Source organism: Hyperolius riggenbachi, chromosome 4, assembly GCF_040937935.1.
Source record: "Hyperolius riggenbachi isolate aHypRig1 chromosome 4, aHypRig1.pri, whole genome shotgun sequence".
Classification (NCBI taxonomy): domain Eukaryota; kingdom Metazoa; phylum Chordata; class Amphibia; order Anura; family Hyperoliidae; genus Hyperolius; species Hyperolius riggenbachi.
This window is the reverse complement of record NC_090649.1, coordinates 153,934,179-153,957,619: the sequence shown is the minus strand read 5'-3', so window position 1 is coordinate 153,957,619 and position 23,441 is coordinate 153,934,179. Positions and strand designations below refer to the sequence as shown.

Here is a 23,441-nt window from a genome sequence, read left to right as displayed (position 1 = left end):
CCTGTCTCTGTAAATGTCTATTCTTTGGATTTGTAGAAGATGTGTTCACAGCTCACAAACTACATAAGCGATTGTATTTTGCCAATGTGTGACATTACTGTAAAACACAACTATAACGCTGTTACGTGATGAGGTGACGTACTAGTGTAATACACAAACAGTAGTGCGTAGAACGTAGTCAGGATCAGGCTGTAGTCGTACACAAAGTCAGAAGTATCGAGGTACAGAGTAGCAAGGCAATATCGTAGTCAATAAACAGGCAGGGTCATACACATAAGTCAGATGTCAGTCGTATTGAAAGGATCAAACAATAACGAAGTCAGGGACAGGCTGAGTCAAACACGTGTATCAGATGGCAGTGGTACAGAAGGACAAGACAAGAGCGAGGTCAAGAGGCAGGCAAGAGATCGGTACACAGATAAATATGCAATAGGACGTTACTTCAATAATATTACGAATATATATAACTACAAAATAATAGCACTGACTGACTAGAGTACATATATATTGTGCGGCGCACAATGTATAAATGTAGCTCTCAGAATCTCACTAGCTAGGCCAAGAACCAGCGAACTGATTAGTATCAAGGCCAGTGAGTGACTGAGTGCTCTGGCCTTAAATACACCATTGATAGCTCCAGAAAAACCACTCCCAATATTGACAGCACTTCCTAGTGACATCACCGCTGACATCACCTAAACCTGCCTCCTCAGTCTATAAGGCCTGTCTGACCTCGCACGCGTCCGATCGGGCACACTGCGCACATGCGCGACAGAACTCACCACCGCAGGGGAGCTGGGGACACCGCCGGAGGATGCCAGCGCAGAAATCTCACCACCTGCCCGGACCCAACTAGGGACACCGTGGGACCTGCAGCTAGAAGTTAAGGTTGTTACAACAACCTTAGCAAGTAGCTACTTACGAAGTGCAAACAATAAACTACTAAACCAAGAAAAAATAATTTAAAAAGAAAACTGCTCTTTATCCCTCCGAAGGTTAAATGAAACGCTTTCACATTCAGGTAACATGTTTAAATTTAACTTGGGATGGGAATTCCTCATTTGGATACTGCTTATCTTGTGGTTCACATACCAATTGACAGAGACTAGTTACATTCCAAAGCCATCCTGGTGACTGAAACATCTTAAGGACACATAATGATGTTAAGCAGTTTCAGAATAAACTTTTGCCAAAAGCAAATATTTATGTCTGTGGTATTTGAGATATGCGCTTTAAAAAGAAATGACAGCTAAAAATACCACCCCAACAGGAATGGCGTAACATTTTTAAGCATTCGTATCAAAAAATTCCAGCATCACAAAATAGAATTTACAACTATTTAATAATCTGCATACTGGTTAAAATTCTCATAAATACATACTAAAAAAATACCCCAAGCACAGTCATAGGTAAGGAAATGGCTGCCTTTAATTTCATTTGTACATCTAAAAGGGACAAGACACTATGATGAATTGTAAAACTTAAAATATACATGTGCACATATATATAAAAGATGTACCAGATTAAAATTTAAAGATGTTCTAGATTAAAATTTCTAGGTAGCTTTCACTTACCGTAAATGGTTTTACTCTGACAGTTCTGACCTCTTACCAACAGGTTTTGGACTAATCCATCTCTTCATGGGGGTTCTCTGGGTTTTCAAAAGCACTTACTGAATGGCAAATGCTCAGTCCAATAGCCAAAATAGTGTGCAAGTGAGAAGGCTGGCTGTTTGTCATCCTTGTACAGATCCTCATCCTTGCCAGGGAGAAAATAAAGAAAATCTTGAGGCCCAGGGCCCACCTTAAATCGCAATCGCTGAGCACTTTTGCAGCTTTTTTTTTTTTAACAATTTACAATGCTTTGAAGCAATTTTTAATTTAAAGTTAATGATTGTGCAACGACTGTGATTTGCGGTTTTTTTTTTCATTCTGGGTAGCAGAATCACTGCAAAGATGCTTTGTACAAGCAATTAAAAAGCGATTTTGCAGTCATCCTATACTTTGTATTGTTCCAAAAATGCTGCAGGAGCCGCAATAGCAATTTGGGGAAAACGCAATCACTCCTGTGGGATCACCTCCATTGACTGTCCTCAGCCTTCCACCTTTGGAACTCTGGGACAAATACACATCTTATATGTATGTCTACCTGTGTATTTAAAATGTTACAGTTTTCGTCTTCTTGCCCCTTTAAGTCACTACTTATAAACAAGCTTTCCATTTCAAGCTGGCTGTACTTTTTTTTTTTTTTTTGCAATTTCCAAACCATTTTAACTCCGCTTCTCTGAATTACTAGAAATACTGGGGGCAAATAACCTAGAATTCTTATCCCCTTGCAACTGGCTCACTGTTTTTCACAACTAACTGCATAAGGTCTGGAATGTGATCTGAAGCAGAGCCGGGACAAGGTCCTCCAGCAGCCAAGGCTGAGACACCAAAGTGTGCCCCTCCATGACACCCACCCCAGCCGTCACACACTGATTGCTATTAGACTAAGAGGCGCACCAGGGCCCCCCAACACCTTAATCTCTTGTTATCTGGCTTGAAGTCACTGCCATGTATCCCCTTCTCTTATTTCTCTTTGCTTCAAACACATTAGGAGAATGATAGTTGAGTGAGTTGTCAGGGCCGGGCCGAGGCATAGGCCTGTAGAGGCTCCAGCCTCAGGGCGCAGTGTAGGAGGGCGCACAATTCATTCAGCTGTCATTCCTAATTGTGTATGAAGCAGAAAGAAATAAGAAAAGGGGATACATAGCAGTGACTGCAAGCCAGATAACTAAATATTAATGTGTTGGGGAGGTTGTGGGCCCTGTGGCCCTCTTAGTCTAATAGCAATCCGTGTGTGACAGCTGAGGTGGGAGGGATGGAGGGGCGCACTTTGGTGTCTCAGCCTTGGGTGCTGGAGGACCTTGTCCCTGCTCTTTGAGTTGTGCACCCCTCCAACACTGCGCCCTGAGGCTGGAGCCTCTCTCGCCTCTGCCTCGGCCCTGATCTGAAGCATCCTTTAGGGTGCTTTTTGCATCTATTACAGTTTTTAATCTACAATCCTGCTGCATACTACATGGATGTCAGAGATGCAACATGCAACAATTAGATGCATTGTTATATCAGGCACTCTCTTCATACAACCCTTTTTTTGCTATCCTTCTTGTGAGGTCAGCATTATGTATAGGAAAAGCCTGTCAGTGAAAACAGTTTACCATTTGCATTCCCTCTTTCTCTGTGCACAATGATCTCACCAAGCATTTGTTAAAGGAGAACTGAAACGTGAGGGTTACAGAGGCTGACTTATTTATTTCCTTTTAAACAATACACATTGCCTGGCTCTTCTTTTGATCCTATGCCTCTTATACCTTTAGTCGTAGACCCTGAATTGCGTGTAGACATTACACTGTGAACTAGTTAGCGGACAGAGAGAAATGTGATTGTCTCCATGCATTATGTACAGCATTTGTAAGCCCTAGTTCATCCTCACAGATCATCCCCATTGTAAGCAATGCTGAATAGGGGCTAAGTTTACATTTCCTTTGGATTAACTCTTTGTAGCCAGCACTGCAGCTATAATTCTGCAGAGTTTCTCTCTGGTCAGTTTGTAACTATGCACTTAACACCATTCATAATTTGCATTGCAAATGATATGCTCCACATAACATGTATTAAAAAAACACAAGTCTGAACAAGGGTTTTATTCTTTGAACCCAGGATAAATGATTTAAGACCAAGATCTCCAGAAAGGTACAACTAGACCTTATCAATAATGAAAGAAATTAAAATCCTGATGACCAGAAATGCATTTATTTATTTTAAGTATTTATATACAGTATTACGCAGCGCTGTATGGAGTATATTGTCTTGTCACTAACTGTCCCTCAGAGGGGCTCACAATCTAGTCCCTACCATAGTCATATGTCTATGTGTGTGTCATGTAGTGCATGTATCATAGTCTAGGGACAATTTTTAGTGGAAAGCCAATTAACTTATCTGTATGTTTTTGGGATGTAGGAGGAAACCGAAATGCCCAGAGGAAACCCACATAGATATTGGAAGAACATACAAACTCCTTGCAGCTGTTGACCTGGTTGGGATTTGAACCGGGGAAACAGGCGAAAGCGCACTACGTAACCACAATGCCCCAAGATAAAGCATATATACTGTATACAAAGGATTAAGAAAAGATTGAAACATGTACTTGTTCCCTATTCCACAGGAAAAGATGCTTCTACTATCACCTTCAGTGATAATGGGCAATAACTGAGTAAATGCCTATTTATAAAGCAGAGATAGACTGACACCTTTTAGCTTGCTCCACACTGCATCTCATCACAGCACACCACAAAATCTATCATTTGCCTTTTTTTCACAATGAGCAGAGATACTCTTCTTACTGCTCCTCACTGGTGGTTGAATAGGTCACATCTAGCCCCCTCATTAAAGGACCACTGAATAGCAGAATAGGGAGGCTGCCATATTTATTTCCTTTTGCGCAATACCAGTTGCCTGGCAGCCCTGCTGATATATTTGGCTGCAGTGGTGTCTGAATCACACCAGAAACAAGCATGCAACTAAACTTGTCAGATCTGACAATAATGTCTGAAACACCTGATCTGCATATGCTTGTTCTGGGTCTATGGCTAAAAGTATTAGAGGCAGAGAGATTAATAAGGCTGGCAGGCAACTGTTATTGCTTACAAGGAAATGAATATGGCAGCCTCCATATCCCTCTTGCTTCAGTTGTCCTTTAAAGTGGACCTGAACTCTTGCACAGGACAGAAGGAAATCAGAGAAATGCACCTTGTATGTGTTTAAAGAGTTTAGCCTGTCTAATTACCCCCCATTTGTGTCTAATCACAAATTGTAATCTGATCTCTCCCGTGTCACATGACTGCCTATGGCAGATAAGGAGCTGGGAAAAAAGGGCGCATGCCGCTAGTGGACAAAAAGGGCGCCGCCATTCACTCCCATAATAAATAGCGTTTAATGGGCGCCGAGTAGGAAAAAAGGGCGCCGGAGCTAAATAAAGTTTATAAACGGCGCCAGGAGCTAAATAAAGTTTACAAACGGCGCCCGGCGATGTTTAATGATTTATAACTGAACTTGTGGTGATTTACGTTTATAAAATGCACCCGTGCTGAATAACGTTTATGAAAATACTAAACATATTTATCTTATTTAAATAATTAAAACATTATTTAAAGTTTTATCCCTTACTGTTTGTAAAACATTATTATTCACAAAATAAAGCGATCAGTACGTAACGTAAATTGCAAAATATTTTTTCAATCCACAATTAGTAAAACATTATTATCCACATAATAAAGGGGGGTCTTAGGTTTAGGCACCAACAGGGGGGTCTTAGGTTTAGGCACCAATAGGGGGGTCTAGGGGTTAGGGGTAGGTACAGGGAGGGGTACTTAGGCAACAACAGGGGGGGTCTTAGGTTTAGGCACCAACAGGGGGGTCTTAGGTTTAGGCACCAACAGGGGGGTCTTAGGTTTAGGCATTAACAGGGGGGTCTTAAGTTTAGGCACCAACAGGGGGGTCTTAGGTTTAGGCACCAAGAGGGGGGTCTAGGGGTTAGGGGTAGGTACAGGGAGGGTTACTTAGGCACCAACAGGGGGGGTCTTAGGTTTAGGCACCAACAGGGGGGTCTTAGGTTTAGGCACCAACAGGGGGGTCTTAGGTTTAGGCACCAATAGGGGGGTCTAGGGGTTAGGGGTAGGTACAGGGAGGGGTACTTAGGCAACAACAGGGGGGGTCTTAGGTTTAGGCACCAACAGGGGGGTCTTAGGTTTAGGCACCAACAGGGGGGTCTTAGGTTTAGGCATTAACAGGGGGGTCTTAAGTTTAAGCACCAACAGGGGGGTCTTAGGTTTAGGCACCAAGAGGGGGGTCTAGGGGTTAGGGGTAGGTACAGGGAGGGTTACTTAGGCACCAACAGGGGGGGTCTTAGGTTTAGGCACCAACAGGGGGGTCTTAGGTTTAGGCACCAACAGGGGGGTCTTAGGTTTAGGCACCAACAGGGGGGTCTTAGGTTTAGGCACCAACAGGGGGGTCTTAGGTTTAGGCACCAACAGGGGGGTCTTAGGTTTAGGCACCAACAGGGGGGTCTTAGGTTTAGGCACCAATAGGGGGGTCTTAGGTTTAGGCACCAACAGGGGAGTCTAGGGGTTAGGGATAGGTACAGGTAGGGTTCTGTGTAAGAGTAGGCTTAGGTATAGTTTTAGTAAAATTTTAGTAATAATTACTAATGTATTACAACACTTATTACGAACGTAGTTATTTATATCGTCTTTAAAAACAATATTTTCAGATTTTATTATAAGAACAAACCATAAATGACGGTTATTCACAATAATATACAATTATAACAATTAAACATATATTATTGTTTTTTTTATAAACGTAATTATAAGTTTAACTTTTGAAACAGGGAAGATTAACGTTTTCACAATTTCCGATTTCATAAACATTATTTAATGATTTATAATTTTGTTAAACATTATTTGTAAACGAAATATAGCACACTATATTTATAAACCCTATTAATGATTAATTATTATTTAGAGTTTACACCCCGCGCCCTTTTTGTCCAGGCGCCCTTTTTGTACGTACGCGGCAGATAAGCCCATTTGAAAGCACAGGCTGTTAACAATATGTTTGCTTCAATGATTCAGGAAGTAGATACAGTGCAGATTTATTTTAGTATTTGTACCAGCTGTAACAAAGAAATGTTTTTATTTATAGGCTATTATGCTGTTGCTTATTTTTTAGAGCAGAGAGGACGTTCTGAGTTCAGGTCCGCTTTAAAAGAAACTGCTGCCACTGGCAGCTACCTGTTGACAGAGGGTCAGCCCCCCGAGTGGGATGGCTTGATGAATGCAAGCTCCTCTGCCCCACACAGATTTTAATAGCATGCTCCACCTTTAAGGTATCAAAGCTGCTCTTGCAGAGATATATGATGTGGTAGCGGTGTGCCTAATCACATCTCTATAAATAGGACAACGGCATGTTTCTGTGTTCAAAAATGAGAAGCGACAGATTGCATGTTTAGTGCTTCTTTACACATAGACCCCCTGGAGGCAGACCATGGTATGTTTATATCAGATGGTCATAGCTTCTAATCAGTGTTATTTAAACGCAAACTATAATTGAAAGGTTATTGCCATTCTCAACCAACCCTCACCATACAGAACAGCCCTCTGGGCAGTGGGAAAGGAGCTGCTCTAATGGATTTATGGTTGATTTATTAAGGTATCTCCAATGAGGCATAGACAAGACAATACAAGACACACAACATTTATATTGGGCTTTCCTGGCAGATTCAAAGCCCTTGCAGCCACTTAGGGTGTGCTCCATGGGTGACCAGGAACATTAGGGGGCCCTGCCCAGAGACTCCTTACTGTATTACTTACTGGCTTGAGCTGGGATTTAACCCCTGATCAATAACTCAAACCATACCTCAAAGACAGCACCCTTAACCAGTAGGCTATACAGCTGCCTATAGATAGTATTTTAGCTGCAACATTGATTTGTTTAGTGAAGGTAGATAAGATTTTTTTTATACTAAAGTGAAGTAATCCTTTACATTGTTTCTTTGTTCCAACAGGCTCCCCAAACAACTTTACCCATCCCTAATGTTCAGACGCTTGTTTGCTGATTTATGGGCTAAACACCCAGTTCTTATTAGCCACAGGCATATTGAGTATTCCTAATTACAAATTCACCCTCTGCACTTTGACTTGGGCCAGCTATTTGGTTTCAATCATTAATCAGCCCTTGAAATGTTTCTTAATGCGTTACTTCTCATGGGAAATACAGTATATCCCATTTAATTTGTTCTGTCATTAATTAAAACAAATGTGCTCTGGGCATTAACCTTAAAGAGAATCTGTACTGTAAAATTCTTACAATAAAAAGCATACCATTCTATTCATTATGTTCTCCTGGACCCCTCTTTGCTGTTTCTGCCACTCCCTGCTGCAATCCTGGCTTGTAATTGCCATTTTTAGGCAGTGTTTACAAACAAAAAACATGGCTGCTAACCAACATGTTATAGGCTGAGAGAAGCTCAGTCTGTGATTCATACAGAGCCTGCAGGGGGCGTGGAGAGGGTGTGTATAGCTTCTATCCTATCACAAGCAGAGCAGCACATTCCTGCCTGAGTGCCTGAGCCGACAAAGGAAAGATTAGATTATATAACAGAAATAATACAGCCACTGTGCAACTAGGAAAGGCTGCAGTAAGACAGACCACACTAGAACAGGTATAGGAACTTATAGGATAGAAGAAATAAGGCTGAAAATGTTGTTACAGAGTCTCTTTAAAGTAACTGAGCACTTAACGTGGCTGTGGCAAAGCCCATCTCAGAACAATAAAGATACAAAAAGCCTCGTCCTTGTACCTTCCAAAAAGGCTGCCTGTTGCTGCCAACAGGCACTGAGTGGGCAGTCACCTGACCACACAGGCCTGTGCACTCTCTAGTGGACCTCTGTGTTTCATGCTAATGATTCAGTGACCCATGTATTATTTGTGAAGGGGCAGGACACTGTCATGCATATTGGTATGTGGACCTGGAGGTTTGCAGTGAAGAGATTATGGCCCTTATTTAATTCACTTTTTCTACTAAGTTTTCTCCTTGAAGATATTTTTTTTCTGTTCTTTTCAGCACTCCACAGTTAAAAAATACCAGAGAGTAGGTGAAAAAGTGCTGTCAAAATTAAGTAGTTTCTTGCTTGCTGGTGGTTTAAAAGGCATTTTATTGATAAAGCGTGAAAATACCACCTAGGAGGAAACTTGGGAGAAAAAGTGAATTGAATGCATAACTCTGGATTGCAGAATAGGCCATGTCCCTAAAGGTGCTTACAGTCTAACATCCCTGCCACAGTCACAGGCATGTGCAGCACAGTAGGCCCTATCTGACCAGGCACCAGTTAAGTTACCAGCATGGATTTGGTTTGTGGGCGGAAACCAGAACAGTTGGAAGTGTTTCAGATTTGGACTGGCCAAAGTTCTGTAAAGAAGAGTATGCTAAAAAGTTCTCAATAGTGATAAAGATTGATATACAGTTACAAAGCATCTATTTGCCATTAGTTTTGAAAACAAAATTTGAACCCATTAGCAGCTTCAATAGAGTTATCTCGTTTGAGATAAGTGCATTGCTTTTGACCTCAGCCGGCAGAACTCATAGTGCTGTAAATTCTTGGAATGCTTTGATCTCTCTCTACTAGCAGAAAATATAGAAACTGAAAGCAGGAGTCCTCTGTTATCTCACCCTGCCCCTAGTGACAAGTGGCCATAAATACACATTACAGCAGTACTAATTAGAATCAAGGAAATGTAACACATAAGAAATAAAAAAATGTGCTAAAATAGATCGGCCTGGAGCACTTTCAAGCCTCTAAATAAATTGGCTGCTAAAGGGTTTTTGAAAGCAGAATCTACTAGATGTGAGGCCCAGGCAGGGGCGTCTCACCCACCAGGCAAGTATAGGCGGTTGCCTGGGGCGCCATGAGGTGGGGAGGCGCCATGCGGTGGTGAGGCGCATTCCCCCGCCGCTGCTACTGTGACCATGTTTTTTTTTTTAATATTATATTTCCTTCCGACTCAGTCCCCGGTGCTCGGCACGCTACCATGTGCTCAGCAGTGCCTCCACCTCCACTTCTCCCCAGCCAATAGAGCAATCAATACTGCTCTTCTCTGCCAGGCTCCTTCTTTAAAGCCGTGCCCCTTCTTCTCAGTAGCCACACAGGTAAAGTGTTTACTTCGTGTGGCCCAGCTTTTAACTCCACCCCACGCCAGTCAAACCAGGAGCCAGCGGCCAGCAAGCTTATGCCCCTGACAGTCTGATCCCCCACCTGTGTCACTGGCTGCACACAGACACTGGAGCGAGACAGCCAGGGGACAGATGCAGTCAGAGGCGTCTCTGTCACCAGGCAACTATAAATTTTGGCCTGGAGCACCGTGGGTGGGCGTGGGCGCTCTTTCGCCGCGCTGTGTGCGTGTGTTTTTTTTCCCCACATTATCAGTTCAGCGTCGGGCCGGCTGTGACAGGCAGCTCAGCCTGCTGGTCCGCCCCCTCCGTCTCCCTTCAGAGCGAGCAGCCGCACGTTAGTTAGTTTATACGTGCTGTGCCGCTGCCTACTAGTTCACCCCCTCTCCCTCTCCATGCAGCGCGAACTACCGCACGCTAGTTTGTTTATACGTGTGGCGCCGCCCCCCGCCTGTCACAAATGCTTGAAGGCACCATGTGACGCACCAGGGACCAGTGCCACCGCCGGCTGGCTACACTGCACACACACTATCTGCCGAGGCGACACCTCACAGTGAGTGCCCTCTGCTCTTGATAATTTTTTATATGCCGCCCTGGCTGGCCCTGAGTCCCAACCCCCCCCCCTCAGCCCGCCCATAACACTTGCCGCAGGCCACATACGATTATTTCCTGGTGAGCGCTGGCCACATACAATTGTTTCCTGGTGAACGCTGGCCACATACGATTGTTTCCTGGTGAACGCTGGCCACATACGATTATTTCCTGGTGAGCGCTGGCTACATACGATTATTTCCTGGTGAACACTGGCCACATCCGATTATTTCTGGTGAACGCTGGCCACATACGATTATTTTCTGGTGAACGCTGGCCATATACGATTATTTTATGGTGAACGCTGGCCACATACGATTATTTCCTGGTGAACGCAGGCCACATAATATTATTATATTATTTCCTGGTGAACACTGGCCACATACGATTATTTCCTGGTGAACGCTGGCCACATTACGATTATTTTATGGTGAATCATTGCTGCATTATATTTTATGGTGAATCATTGCTGCGTTATGGTTATTTTCTAGTGAAAGATTGCCGCATTACGATTTTAAGTGAATCATTGCTGCGTTACGATTATTTTACGGTAAAACGATTATTTTCATCAAGTGGCACCTCACGGAGGGGGAGGGGGGGGGGCGCCACGGGTTTTCTCGCCTGGAGTGACAAAATGGCTAGAGACGCCCCTGGGCCCAGGTCTACATTGCGCCATATCATGGCTTGCAGCAGTTAGTTATATCTGAACCACAATTCCCATCATTATTTTTAGTAAGCAGCCTGTGGATGTCTCTTGGATGGGACTATGTTAATTAGAAACGACAGAAATAAAAAGTTTTTTTTTTTAACTTGTTGGTAAAAAAGAAATGAGCAGGAGCAGTAAAGATCTCGACATAATCACAATCATATAAACAAATGGTTGTCAGTTGAGCTCTTTTACCACTCTCCTCATTAATATTAATCATCTTCATCCTTGAGGGGCACAATTAAATATCACAACTCATACTGTAGTTCCAATGGCAGTTTGTCACTACGAGTGTCTTGTCAACACAATCTAGTAGAGCATACATGCAAAAATGGGGCAGGGTAAAGCCAAACAATGTCTCACCCTGCCCCTGCAAAAGTCCCGGCGGCGTTAATTACTATTCCCCCTCCAGGCCGCTATGAACTTAGGGGTAAGATGTAATTCGGCTGCCAGCTATTGCTGCTGGCCGAATTACGCTGTTTTTAAAGTAATTTGGGCTCCGTCTTTGACAGTGCCCAAATTACTGCATGAGCGCCGCTACAGCTGTAATTTACATTGTGGCCTATGGTGGCGCATAATGCGCACAAATTTCCAGCACTGTTTTGCACTGTTTCATCTAGTAGAGGCCGGTGAGCTCTGCAGTAGTGGCTATATAGTGCATACAAAGCATCGCATAGGGACATACAAATCATCCACTGACTTTAGATGGACTTTATATTGCGAAATAAATGCTCAGGTGACGTCCACTACATAGTGGAAACATTCCAGAGATAAAAGTGCAAGCGCAGACAAGCAGGCAATGTAAGGAAATGAACATTATTCATCAACTGAAGACCTGTCGGTCTTGCATTTGTCTGCCTTGGAAGAAGCAGATGTGCACATGTCAAACAATGTTGATAATTACTCTATGTGTAAAGGATTTACAAACACGTTTCCTGTAGTCATATAGTGTCACCCTACTGGGAATTAGTTTACGGAGGGTTCACATTTTTTTTTTACTGTGGCTGTGCGATATATATCAATAAAGGACAAACAGCCCATCAATGCTCTTCAAACAGGATCATAAAATGAATGTTTTGGCAATATCCCTGCTTCAGTTGGCTTCTGGCGACACAGCAGCTATTAGTTATAAATCACTGACTCAACAATGATTGCTTTCCATCTACTTCCTTGAATACAAGGTGTCTTTCTTACATGCTGGGAAAGGTCTGCAGAATTCATTGCGTTGCTAAATACAGCTCCAAAGCAGAAACACAAACCGTTTAACATAGTGTCTGGTGGTGCACACGTTTACTACTGCTCTGCATCCTGAGAAGACAACTTCTTCTTTAAATAAGAAGGTTTACAGTGGTCTAAAACTCAACATTTAAACCTAATATCACAAAAAAACTGTAGCAGAATAGCATTCAAAAAGTTAAACACAGCACTTTGTTCTGCAGTGGAAAGCCCTTCAGCTTGCGATCCGCATCCGAAAAAGAGATAACAACTTTTGTTTATATTCCTCTGCTGTTACAATTACTATAAAGCCAGCCACATGCTGAAAAGGAACTGTGCTGAGCTGACAAGCAGAGACAGATGAGAAATTATCACCAGATAGCTGCTGTATTTCTATATTAAAATCTATGAATAAAATGCAATGACAGCTTTCAGAGGAGATAAACTGTACTTTGGGAACTTGTAATTTGTAAACAGACATTATTGCTTGTGCACAAAAGCAAATATGGTAACCGAATGGGTAATAAAAAGTAGGCGAACACATTTTTATTAATGTTATGTCAGAGGTTCATTTTACTCAGCACAGTGCTATCTAACTCCAATCCTTGAGGGCCGAGGTCCTCATGCATAAATTGATGGGACTGAATAAGGAAAAGTGTGGTTCATGAAGTAGAACATTTCTCGATTACTCCGTCACGCCTAAACACTGAAATGGATATGGCAAAACAATAGTATCACACTTGTCTCATGAACAATTAAACCTTTATTTATTCTGCTAAGCAAAGCATCCCATTAAATCCACATAAAATGAGCTGCATCAGGTGTTGAACTGCCTAGCATACACAGCCGGCTATGTCAATCACACCACACACAACCAATGACATGCACACAATGTCTATAAACTCCCGGGAGTAATTTGAGAGGCGCCTCAATCATAAATACTCCTGAGGTATAGATTGACGTTTGTCACTGTGCTCTATGTCAAACACCAGGATTACTTGGTATGAACAGCAGTTGGGCATCTGTCTTTATGATTCATCTTGCTTGCTATAACTGCAGTCTCTCTGATCTAGCAAGCGTATTATGCAGTTCAAGCAAGGTCAGTAGCAAGCATGTCAGCGTGCAGTTTTTGAGCATAGCGGGTGCGTGCCAGTACAAGCAGGAAGGCAGGTGTATAGGGTATGAGAGTTATGTGTAGTTGCCTCAGAGCGCTCTCACCACCTCCGTCAGGCTGTTTGTCCTCACTCACAGTCCCTCTCTTTCGCCAGCTTGCTCCTACAGCGAACGGCTGTAGCCTTCCTCTTGGTCGCGTTACCGCTCTGCTGCCTCACATACTCATCCAAATGCAGGTCCTGTATGGCGGGTGACGTCACCACACGGCTCAGCTTCGGTTACTAGTATCACCCGCCCACCGGGCTTCCTCAGACATTCCAAAATGAAATGGATATGGCCCTCTAAGACTGGAGTTGGATAGACCTGAGGACAACCTTGTTTTTTTTCCTACAGAACAATCCCCGCTTTTAGCCTGCTTTGTTATAATGGCACCACTAGCATGCCTTTAGCTGATATAATGCAACTTTACATAGAAAAACCACTGTGGCCTGGCTGGAGGATCCTGGTGATTGAATCTGCACAGTACAAAGGCCTCGTTTCCACTTACACATAGCTATGCACATTTCACCAATGCATATATGGCCTCGATTCATCAAGACTTATCGAATTGGTTAGCGACAGTTTGGTAAAATACCGAATTCGTTAAGTTGATTTCAGGATTCATCAAATTTATCTACAGCTGTTAGCGAGCATTCGGTAATAATTCAGTAATCATTCGTTAGTGATGCGTTAAAACGGAAGAATGTGCAATTCATGAAAATGAAAGTGGGCGTGGTTTAGCGTTACATTTAGGATTAGTTATCTCCTTCACTGCTCTGTCGTTATTCCTGTCAGATCATTGCTGACAGAGAAAATGGAGCCATTTGAAGTGGTTATGTATCAGCTGAGAGTGATTCAAAGGCACAGAAGGGCAAGAATAAGGTCTAGAACTACATCAATTTGCAAGAAAATAGATTTATTTGCTATACCAGGACATCTTCAGTGCCAGGGTTAACTAATTTGCTAGCTGCACTATATTTTTTTTTAGAAAAGGCTCCTATCAAATTGTGGGATTGTCCCAAGCCACTTCCAGAATCTTGGTCCAGGTGTAAAGCCCTATTCAGAATGTTGCTACGTAGTTCTCAAAGGACTGCCTTTTACCCACAATTCCATGGGAATCTTATGGCCTTGTGTTAAATTACCTCTGTAAAATGGAAATATCGACACGTTACCGAACCTTGATGAATAAAACTAGAAATCGATAAACTTCGAATTCGGTAATTTAACAAACTGGAAAAAGTTATCTCAAAGACAATGATGAATCGAGGCCATAGTGTGTTGTCCGCAAGGATATCAGAACTGTCTGATGTTCCCACTAATGACCCGTGCAGCAGTGCGATGAGATAACAGTGCGATGCGATAACATGCTTGTCACCAGAATGGATTGGGCAATAGTTTGAGTGCCAAGTGCTGTACAGATAATTCACTCTGCTATAGCAGAACAATGCATCTGTTGCTAAGGTGATGGGAGGAGGGACATCATGCAACAGACTGGCTACTGACAAAATGGGTATGGAGAGGAGCAATGGACTTCGCCACTGACTGTCACTTATAGATCAGGCATGCTGAATTATTAATCGACCTCAGCAGACACCGGAGCACATGCTAGATTATCAGCTGAGATGGCCCCTGGCTACTGAGTGTATGAGACTTTGGCAGCTGTATCTTGAGCTTCCTGCCACAGCTCTTTTCATTGTTAGGCAGTTTCTCTAATTCTGAGACGGAGAGACAAGATAATTCCTTCTGGCTTTACTGCTTCATTGTCATCACTGTGGTGCAGGTTTAGTGATTGCTGACACTGTCACAAACTTTTTTTTTTTAGAATTGTATAAAGTTAGTCTTTGGTTTCTTGGAGGGAATGGGAGGGCAAATAATGTCAGATATCGGCCTCGATTCATAAAAGGCTGTGCGATAAAAAAAATCTGGACGTTAAATTACCGCATTCGGTATTTTAGACTTTTGTGTGCTAATTCATAAAAATGTTCACAGGTGTGGTAGAAGTTCGATAATTTACCAAAGCCCATTGCCAAAAAACCTGTTCGGTAACAGCAGAAGAGTGTAACAGCAGAAGAGTGTCTCTGTTGATACAAGCTGTTCTGTGCAGTAATAGCAATAGTAAGAGGCATCCCGACATCCCTTTAGATGTACGTTTGTTATACTGCCTCTGCTCGCTCTGAATCTGTCTATTAGTCTTTCTTAACATTTGATTTAATTTCTGCAGCTTAGAAGAGCTTCTAAGAGACATTACACATGCCATGCTTTGGTGATTTCCCCACTAGTTCCTCCTCATCTTTAAACAGGAACCTAAGAGGTTAAATGGCCGAACAGCCACAGGGGAAGCCTCTTTTGTTCAGATCTCTCTGCTCGCTGCCTAAGAGGTAGAAAAGCTGGAACTCTTGCTCTTGAGTCTCGACTTCATGTTCTTCAGGCTTGCCATGATGACAAGTTAGCAGGTCATTTCGGAATCGACAAGACCCTTGAATTACTACAGAGAACCTTTTGGTGGCCTGAGATGATAAAAAGGACTGTAACCATTTTATGAACTCTTGTGAGGTTTGTGCCCGATCCAAAAGTCCTCAAACTAAACCTTGGGGTCTCTTGAACCCTTTACCCATTCCGGTCTGGCCTTGGGAGAACATTGCCATGGACTTTATTGTAGAGTTACCTCCCTCTAAGGGGTCTACTACCATTTTGGTGGTGGTTGACCGATTCTCCAAGATGGCTAATTTTTTTTTCCACTTAAAGGGGTACCTACGGCTGCAGAGACTGCTGGGATCTTTTTAAGAGAAGTTGTTAAACTTCACGGATTACCAATTGATATGGTTTCTGATCGTGGAGTCCAGTTCACCTTAAAATTCTGGCAAGAATTGTGCAAGATTCTCAATATTCATACCTCATTGTCATCCGGGTACCATCCTCAGACCAATGGCCAGACGGAAAGAACGAACCAAACTCTTAAACAGTACCTCAGATATTTTACTTCCGTACCACAAGATAACTGGTCCTCATTCTTGGCCACTGCAGAATCTGCCTTCAACAACACTATCCATGCTTCCACCGATCAATCCCCATTTTTTGTGAACTATGGATTCCATCCTTCATTCTACCCGGTCTCAGGTCAGAATCCACTGTTCCAGGAGTTCAAGACAGAATATCTTTAATCACAGATAACTTCAGTAGGAACCAAGAGATCTTGAAACAGTCCCAGGAGAGAGGTAAGAGAATTGCCGACAGACGCAGAAGGGATGGGCCAAGTCTTGCACCTGGAGACCTTGTATGGCTCTCTACATTAAACTTGAAGCTTCGTTGCCCATCTAAGAAGCTGGGGCCAAAGTTCATCGGACCCTTCCCGATCATCAAGCAAATCAATCCAGTAGCTTTTAAGTTGTCTCTGCCAAACACCTTACAGGTCCATCCAGTTTTCCACATCTCCTGTTTGAAGAAGGTTGAGCTTAGTAAGTTTCCTGGACGTTCTTCTTGTTCTCTTTTACCAGTTCTAGTTGACGTTTTTGAGGAGTATGCAGTAGAGAAGATACTGGATAGCAGGAGAATTAGGAACTCCATTCAATATCTAGTTAAATGGAAAGGATTTGCTATGGAAGAGAACTCTTGGGAACCTGCTCAAAATGTTCATGCTACCAGATTAATTAGGCAGTTCCATCAGAGATTTCCAGAGAAACCAGGACTTAGGGGCACCCGGAGGTTGCCCTTAGGGAGGGGGCAATGTCATACTCACCATGCTGGCAGCTCCCGACGTTCCCGTATACGTCATTACGCGTGCGCGCGGGGGAATGCTGAGTCCTGTAGGCCCACTCAGGGTATCACTCCATACGGCGTTGCGCACATGCTAGGAGTTGCGCTCACATGCGCAGGTCTGTGTGTGCGCACGCAGAGCACTGCGCATGCGCAAGCGTTAATTTTGGCGCCAGATTCAAGTTCCACCAGTATTTAAGCAGCATTGCCCTCAGCTGCAGTGCTGTCTGTTCTGGCAGTTTGGCTAGTTGTTACTAGTGCACTTTCTACTATTATATCTGATCTCCCATTGTGACCTTGATTATCCTTGATCTCGGCCTGCCCTGACCCTTGGCTTGTGACCCCGATCTCCGTTGTCTGCCACCTGCCCTGACCCTTGGCTTGTGACCCCGATCTCCGTTGTCTGCAGCCTGCCCTGACCCTTGGCTTGTCTCTTGGAATACGTCTCTTCAGCTTACCGGATCCCCATCCAGTAGCGTCCTCCTGTTCTCCAAAACACTGTGGAACTACTTTCAGCGCAACCTGGTGGGCACTAGGTAGCGAAGTCTGGGGGTGTTCCAGCATGCCCACTAGGCGGGTGTTGGTGAAGACCCGTGGTCACTTAGACTCTGTGCTGGAGAGTTTCTATCTCAGTGGTGCGGTCAACAGATCCCTACCGGATAACAGGTTTATTGTAGACATGCAAACCAGTGTGGGGCTCTGTTCTTCAACCGACAACAGCCTGCATGGGTTCAAAATTTGGGGAGGGAGAAAAAGCAATACCTCTTCCCCCTTGCAAAGTACCCTTATCCTAATGTCAAGAAACAATGGGCTCATTACTAGTGTTGGGCGAACATCTAGATGTTCGGGTTCGGGCCGAACAGGCCGAACATGGCCGCGATGTTCGGGTGTTCGAGCCGAACTCCGAACATAATGGAAGTCAATGGGGACCCGAACTTTTGTGCTTTGTAAAGCCTCCTTACATGCTACATACCCCAAATTTACAGGGTATGTGCACCTTGGGAGTGGGTACGAGAGGAAAATTTTTTTTAGCAAAAAGAGCTTATAGTTTTTGAGAAAATCGATTTTAAAGTTTCAAAGGGAAAACTGTCTTTTAAATGCGGGAAATGTCTGTTTTCTTTGCACAGGTAACATGCTTTTTGTCGGCATGCAGTCATAAATGTAATACATATAAGAGGTTCCAGGAAAAGGGACCGGTAACGCTAACCCAGCAGCAGCACACGTGATGGAACAGGAGGAGGGTGGCGTAGGAGGAGAAGGCCACGCTTTGAGACACAACAACCCAGGCCTTGCATGAAGACAAGAAGCGTGCGGATAGCAATTTGCATTTTGTCGCCATGCAGTCATAAATGTAATACAGATGAGAGGTTCAATAAACAGGGACCGGAAACCCTAACCCATCACAGATGTTCATTGTTCATGTTACTTGGTTGGGGTCCGGGAGTGTTGCGTAGTCGTTTCCAATCCAGGATTGATTCATTTTAATTTGAGTCAGACGGTCTGCATTTTTTGTGAAGAGGCGGATACGCCGCCGATCTGTGACGATGCCTCCGGCAGCACTGAAACAGCGTTCCGACATAACGCTGGCTGCCGGGCAAGCCAGCACCTCTATTGCGTACATTGCCAGTTTGTGCCAGGTGTCTAGCTTCGATACCCAATAGTTGAAGGGTGCAGATGGATTGTTCAACACAGCTATGCCATCTGACATGTAGTCCTTGACCATCTTCTCCAGGCGATCGGTGTTGGAGGTGGATCTGCACGCTTGCTGTTCTGTGTGCTGCTGCATGGGTGTCAGAAAATTTTCCCACTCCAAGGACACTGCCGATACCATTCGCTTTTGGGCACTAGCTGCGGCTTGTGTTGTTTGCTGCCCTCCTGGTCGTCCTGGGTTTGCGGAAGTCAGTCTGTCGGCGTACAACTGGCTAGAGGAGGGGGAGGATGTCAATCTCCTCTCTAAAGTCTCCACAAGGGCCTGCTGGTATTCTTCCATTTTGACCTGTCTGGCTCTTTCTTCAAGCAGTTTTGGAACATTGTGTTTGTACCGTGGATCCAGAAGGGTATAAACCCAGTAATTGGTGTTGTCCAGAATGCGCACAATGCGTGGGTCGCGTTCAATGCAGTCCTAGGCCGAAGAGGTCATAGCCTAGGGTCACAAAAACCTGTTTATTTGGGCAATTTCAATGGTGGCGAGTCTGACGTACATAAATCGCAGCAATGGCCGTTAGCAACGTCTGAATCTCATGAAATGTCTCATGCAGGTAGAAGAAATATTGTTAGACTTGGGCTCCAAAGATGGGTTCCCTACATCTCTGCAAACCAGAGTTACAGGGCTCCAAATTTGGTAAAATCCCCCATAGGCTTTCATTGGGCCTCCTATTTACAGTTCCAAAATCTCACATCTTTTCAAAGGGCAATGGCTCAGCAGTGGCAAATTTTCTAGCATTGTAGGGACCCTTAGGGGGAACATGACTGGTGAGTTTCGGGCCCCTAGGCCGAAGAGGTCATAGCCTAGGGTCACAAAAACCTGTTTATTTGGGCTATTTCAATGGTAGTGATGGTGACGTACATAAATCTCAGCCATGGCCGTTAGCAACGTCTGAATCTCACGAAATGTCTCATGCAGGTAGAAGACATATTGTTAGACTTGGATTCCAAAGATGGGGTCCCTACATCTCTGCAAACCAGAGTTACAGGGGTCCAAAATTGGTAAAATCCCCCATAGGATTTCATTGCCTCCCTATTTCACTTTCCAAAATCTCACATCTTTTCAAAGGGCAATGGCTCAGCAGTGGCAAATTTTCTAGCATTGTAGGGACCCTTAGGGGGAACATGACTGGTGAGTTTCGGGCCCCTAGGCCGAAGAGGTCATAGCCTAGGGTCACAAAAACCTGTTTATTTGGGCTATTTCAATGGTAGTGATGGTGACGTACATAAATCTCAGCCATGGCCGTTAGCAACGTCTGAATCTCACGAAATGTCTCATGCAGGTAGAAGACATACTGTTAGACTTGGATTCCAAAGATGGGGTCCCTACATCTCTGCAAACCAGAGTTACAGGGGTCCAAAATTGGTTAAATCCCCCATAGGCTTTCATTGCCTCCCTATTTCACTTTCCAAAATCTCACATCTTTTCAAAAGGCAATGGCTCAGCAGTACCAAATTTTCTAGCATTGTAGGGACCCTTAGGGGGATCATGACTGGTGAGTTTTGCCACTGCTGAGCCATTGCCCTTTGAAATGGTGTGAGATTTTGGAACGGTAAATAGGAGGCCCAATGAAAGCCTATGGGGGATTTTACCAATTTTGGAGCCCTGTAACTCTGGTTTGCAGAGATGTAGGGACCCCATCTTTGGAATCCAAGTCTAACAGTATGTCTTCTACCTGCATGAGACATTTCGTGAAATTCAGACGTTGCTAACGGCCATGGCTGAGATTTATGTACGTCACCATCACTACCATTGAAATAGCCCAAATAAACAGGTTTTTGTGACCCTAGGCTATGACCTCTTCGGGCTAGGGGCCCGAAACTCACCAGTCATGTTCCCCCTAAGGGTCCCTACAATGCTAGAAAATTTGCCACTGCTGAGCAATTGCCCTTTGAAAAGATGTGAGATTTTGGAACTGTAAATAGGAGGCCCAATGAAAGCCTATGGGGGATTTTACCAAATTTGGAGCCCTGTAACTCTGGTTTGCAGAGATGTAGGGAACCCATCTTTGAAGCCCAAGTCTAACAATATTTCTTCTACCTGCATGAGACATTTCATGAGATTCAGACGTTGCTAACGGCCATTGCTGCGATTTATGTACGTCAGACTCGCCACCATTGAAATTGCCCAAATAAACAGGTTTTTGTGACCCTAGGCTATGACCTCTTCGGCCTAGGACTGCATTGAACGCGACCCTCGCATTGTGCGCATTCTGGACAACACCAATTACTGGGTTTATACCCTTCTGGATCCACGGTACAAACACAATGTTCCAAAACTGCTTGAAGAAAGAGCCAGACAGGTCAAAATGGAAGAATACCAGCAGGCCCTTGTGGAGACTTTAGAGAGGAGATTGACATCCTCCCCCTCCTCTAGCCAGTTGTACGCCGACAGACTGACTTCCGCAAACCCAGGACGACCAGGAGGGCAGCAAACAACACAAGCCGCAGCTAGTGCCCAAAAGCGAATGGTATCGGCAGTGTCCTTGGAGTGGGAAAATTTTCTGACACCCATGCAGCAGCACACAGAACAGCAAGCGTGCAGATCCACCTCCAACACCGATCGCCTAGAGAAGATGGTCAAGGACTACATGTCAGATGGCATAGCTGTGTTGAACAATCCATCTGCACCCTTCAACTATTGGGTATCGAAGCTAGACACCTGGCACAAACTGGCAATGTACGCAATAGAGGTGCTGGCTTGCCCGGCAGCCAGCGTTATGTCGGAACGCTGTTTCAGTGCTGCCGGAGGCATCGTCACAGATCGGCGGCGTATCCGCCTCTCCACAGAAAATGCAGACCGTCTGACTCAAATTAAAATGAATCAATCCTGGATTGGAAACGACTACGCAACACTCCCGGACCCCAACCAAGTAACATGTACAATGAACATCTGTGATGGGTTAGCGTTTCCGGTCCCTGTTTATTGAACCTCTCATCTGTATTACATTTATGACTGCATGGCGACAAAATGCAAATTGCTATCCGCACGCTTCTTGTTCTCATGCAAGGCCTGGGTTGTTGTGTCTCAAAGCGTGGCCTTCTCCTCCTTCGCCACCCTCCTCCTGTTCCATCACGTGTGCTGCTGCTGGGTTAGCGTTACCGGTCCCTTTTCCTGGAACCTCTTATATGTATTACATTTATGACTGCATGCCGACAAAAAGCATGTTACCTGTGCAAAGAAAACAGACATTTCCCGCATTTAAAAGACAGTTTTCCCTTTGAAACTTTAAAATCGATTTTCTCAAAAACTATAAGCTCTTTTTGCTAATTTTTTTTTCCTCTTGTACCCACTCCCAAGGTGCACATACCCTGTAAATTTGGGGTATGTAGCATATAAGGAGGCTTTACAAAGCGCGAAAGTTCGGGTCCCCATTGACTTCCATTATGTTCGGAGTTCGGCTCGAACACCCGAACATCGCGGCCATGTTCGGCCCGAACCCGAACATCTAGATGTTCGCCCAACACTACATGTGACCCGTTCGGCCAATCACAGCGCTAGCCGAACGTTCGGGTAACGTTCGGCCATGCGCTCTTAGTTCGGCCATATGGCCGAACAGTTTGGCCGAACACCATCAGGTGTTCGGCCGAACTCGAACATCACCCGAACAGGGTGATGTTCTGCAGAACCCGAACAGTGGCGAACACTGTTCGCCCAACACTACTCATTACCACTTTGGCTGTCCAGGTAGGGTTAATTAAAGCGGGGGCTTATGTTGCTATCTGTTAAGTAAATATGTAAAATGGGTAATATCTGAGGTATTTACTAACGAAAAAAAAGTTTTTTGTTGAAATTCAGCATTGTAAGTAGTGTGCATTTTCCAATAAAATGTTCTTCTTTCCCTCTTCAGTGGTCCTGCCCGTGCCAGTAGAAGAAGCTCCAGGCTTGCTGGCACTGCCTTCTAAGCCATGTAACTTACATGGTGGTGTAAGGGGTCAACAAGGGTTGAGGATGGGGAGGTGAGGCTACAGTGATATATTTTTTTTTACAATTGTTTGCTAAGTATTGTACAGCATTATATACACATTGTTTTAAAGAGAACCAAGGGCAACCTACCCACTTCCACCCCAAAAAAAAAATCCCTACTGCCAGGAATACACGGGTCGACCGGCGGCTTGATTAGCCGCCGGATTGACCCCAGCCGCGTCCCCGCGTGCTCGCGGATCAATTACTGATTGCCCCCGCCAGCGCTTCCTTATCAGCGCTCGATTCCCTGCCATTGTCAGCAGGCGGGAATCGAGCGGGCAGGGGTCGAGCGGCTTGATCGGGCTAGCTGAATATTATCAGCTGGTCGATACATGGTACAGAAACGTACCGTGTATCCCCAGCATTAGAGGCTTCTAACAGTGTCCTCCAGTACTCTATTGTTGCCTGGGCCCTCCTTAACCTCTGGGCCAAAGTAATAATGAAAGTGTTGGTGTGACAGTGGCAGGTGGGCAGAGCTGGGGAATACACTGGAGGATTCTTGCCAAAGGAATACCAGAGAAATACATGATTCAGCTCCTCATAAATGAAATTATTTTGAGTGGTACTGGCCTTACGTATGAATAA

At 44.3% G+C, this 23,441-nt stretch overlaps 1 protein-coding gene across 4 annotated transcripts in view; it reads right to left on the bottom strand.

The window, feature by feature from the left end:
* The window catches only part of RHBDD1 (rhomboid domain containing 1), a 118,715-nt gene that overhangs the window by 32,423 nt on the left and 62,851 nt on the right, over window positions 1-23,441 (bottom strand). The window lies entirely within an intron of this gene.